This window comes from Pteropus medius, unplaced genomic scaffold, assembly GCF_902729225.1.
Source record: "Pteropus medius unplaced genomic scaffold, Ma_sr-lr_union100, whole genome shotgun sequence".
Lineage (NCBI taxonomy): Eukaryota > Metazoa > Chordata > Mammalia > Chiroptera > Pteropodidae > Pteropus > Pteropus medius.
The window spans coordinates 5,964,143-5,967,599 of record NW_024340698.1 but is presented as its reverse complement, the minus strand read 5'-3'; the positions used below and the strand labels follow the sequence as shown (position 1 = coordinate 5,967,599).

Below are 3,457 nucleotides of genomic sequence, written 5' to 3'. Positions count from 1 at the left end.
TAAAAAATGTAAAAACTTCCTCCAAGAAAACCTTTAATAAAATTTTTTGAATAAAATCTGACTTCTAAGAAAACCCTGATTTACTCTACAGCTCAGGAAATAGATTTGACAGCTCTTAACTTGACCAGCCAAGTGTAACAGAGTGGAGCTTAGCACAAGGATCTGAGCAATTAAAGCTGCAGAATAATTACCAGTCATCAGAGGTTCTGATAGAACCCAGGCCTTTACACTGTCATCTTTGATCTGCTCTCAGGGCCTAATGATCGAAATGCTTAAGATTTTTGGGACAAGAGCACAGTTCTCATTAGACCACACTCTTTAAAACTTTCCATGGCTACTAGTTATCAACAGAATAAATCCAAATCATTTAACATGGCATTCAAGGTGCTATGCTATTTCCCAACCCTAAATCCCAACTTAGTCAAAGAGCTTTACAGCATAATGTCTAAGAGTTGAGGCTTTAGATCTTTAGCCAGTTCTAGGATTAAATTTTCTGCCTCATCTCCATTTCAACAAACTCGAAACTATTTGTCTTCCAAAGCCAAGTTCACCTGTCCTTTCTCTATACCCTGCCCTTCCCAGATCTCTATCAGAAAGCATTGTCTTTCCCCTAAACTCTTGCATGGCCATGTCTATACTGCTTTTACGGCACTTACACTTTCTTACAAAGTAGTTTTTAAAAATTATATCCATATTAAATGGTCAGCCCCATGAAGGTAAGAGCCTCCTATCCCCCATAGCGCACAGCATCTTGCTTGCACATGCCAGGCTCATAGGAAATTTTCATGGAATTGAATGAATAAAGAATGAATTAATTTCCCTTTTAAAAAGAGCCTCACCAATTTACACATGCTCCCAGCTGGTGGCAGTAGTCTCCTTTAGCTCTTCTACCATTCAACACACTGCTGTTCCTCAGAGTCCCAAATCATTCTGCAAGTGAGCAATTCCCAGTTTAAGACAGTCAGAAATGAAAGTGCTGAACTCAGAGTCAGGTAAGCTGGCCTTTAGCTCCAGATCTGTCACTAACTAAATATGTGATTTGCAAGCTAGTTCCCTTATTTTCTGGATCTGTTCCCATGTCTTCAAAATGAAGGATCAAGCTAGGATGACTTTCAGAGTTTGACATTCTATGATTTTCATACTCTGTAAACTCAAGATTACTAGAGTTATGAGATCTTTGGATAGTTGCCACCATCATTTTTCATCTATTCTAGAATGTACTTATGGTAACAATATGGACAGAGGCATTTCCTTAAAAATCCTCTCCAAATGCTCTTTCCTTGTTTGGATATAATAGGACACATCAGAGCCCAGCCATTGCAACTCTCTGGCTAGTGTTGACTCTCAGAAGGAAACTGGGTAGTGATCTTTGGACGTGTGGGGAAAAGGAGTAGGAAACTCAGTTAAGCGAGTGGAGTTAGCCACAGCATCTAATACTGGGAAAGAAAGGACTCTGTTGTATTTATTTCGAGACTTCTGTTTTTCTTCTGTTAGAAATGTATTTAAAAAGTTATATTCTGGGGGGAAGAAGCAGTTACTTTTTTATCATTACTACTGTGATTCAACAATTTAATTTTTTAAACCACAGTTTAATATTAATAAAATACTGTTCCTGCCTTCTCAATGTGGAGAAGACAGGAAGCCAAGGTGTGTACATGTGGGCATAAAAAGAAATTATTATTTTTTTAGGTTTGTTTGTTTGTTTGTTTGTTTTTGGTGACATTGGTTAATGAAATCCAGTAAGTTTCAGGTGTACAATTTAACAGTTAGGCATATATATATATTGCATTGTGTGTTCACTGTCCATAGTTAGATTTCTTTCTGTCAACACATATTTGACCCCTTTGACCCCATCTACCTCTCCCTCCCCCTCCCCTCTCCCCTCTAGTAACCACTAGTCCATTGTCCATGTCCATGAATCTCTGTTTGTTTGTCCTGTTCGTTTGTTGCTCTTAGGTTTATATCCCACATATAAGTGATATCATAAAAATATGGAATGCTCCATGAATTTGCGTGTCATCTTTGTGTAGGGGCCATGATAATCTTCTCTGTATTGTTCCAATTTTAGTATATGTTCTGCTGAAGCAAACACAGTTTTTTTTCTTTTTAAATTAAAAAAATTATTATTATTATTTTTAATTTTTTCAATTACAGCTACTCTGCTATCTTGACTGGAACTCCGAGAAATTCTTGTGGTCTAGGTCAGGTTAACAGATTTAATGGGTATTGCATTCAAAGTTTTGGTATTTATAAAGTTGTAATGAAGGGATATATTCTTTTGATAAAAAATTGAATTAGGTTTAGAAGTCTGATTCTAACTCCAAGGGAAAATATTCACCCTTTCTCCATTATTTAGTGTCAGAGGGTACAAATTACAAGAACAATGATGAAATTTTGATTAAGAATCTCCTCTGAAAGAGAAACTAATAGATGGGAAAAATGTGTCCTAGTTACAAGGAATAACTGCTTTAACTTTAGCTGAACCAATGATATTAATGAATCTAAAGAAATAATACCTATAGAAGACAATGGGATAGGGAGAGGAAGAGGAAGAGGGAGAGAGGGAGGTATACATATGACACACTCACACAAATCTGAAATAAAACCTTCACAAACAATACTTTATAATCAGGGCCATTTTCCTAGGCATGTGACCTGTATAGTAGCACAGGGCTTTGTGTCTGGGCCTCTCACTGTCTTGAAATTCTTGATAATTTTATTTTAGAACTTGTGTTTTGCAAGTGAAGTCAGATGAAACAATGGAGCATGCTGTAGCAGATGAGATTGGGGTAATATATGTGTCTGCTGCCATTTTTTGCTGCCTCATTTGCATATATCATTTGTGATACCCCATGAACACAGGACTCCAACTCCAGTGGACTTGCAATGTCTGGGCGTTCAACAAGACTCAAAGGGAGGACAAGGTCAGTGTGTAGCATCTGCAATTGAGTAAGGCTGGGGTGGAGTTGGGGAGTGGTGGTGACAAACCAAAGAGGCCACACTTTCCTTTCCAACCAGAATTTATTTCCAGTGCAGAAAGAATGCAATAGAGTTCTGAGAAACACGAAGACCACAGAACCCTATAATATCCTACTTTGTTACTTTCCTGTATTAGCTAACCACTTATGCTGAAAATGATGACATAAAAGGAAAGGGAATGATAAGCCAACACTTTCCATTTTTTTCTTTCCTTAATCATCAGTAAGCTGAAGGTAGAGAGTTTTGATAGATTGCCCATGTATGAAGAAGAGAAAAGCAATTGAATTAGTTTTGTGCAATATGTTCACTGTTCTGGTAAAGAATTAAATATGTAATATATATGCATGTATGAACTGCAAAATATGAATTATGTAATTTTAGTGATTTTGCATGTAAGTTAAATGCTGTTACATTTGCATTTCAAACTGGCATTGCAAAATATAAAGATGTATAGTAAATTCCTGTTAATTATCAATTT

The 3,457-nt window shown here is 36.7% G+C and overlaps 1 non-coding gene across 1 annotated transcript; it reads right to left on the bottom strand.

Moving 5' to 3' along the window:
* Positions 1-1,985: 1,985 nt before the first annotated feature.
* On the bottom strand, positions 1,986-2,090 carry LOC120613238 (U6 spliceosomal RNA). The gene has a single exon (XR_005655626.1). It is a non-coding gene; the product is annotated as a U6 spliceosomal RNA (small nuclear RNA).
* Positions 2,091-3,457: the final 1,367 nt, after the last annotated feature.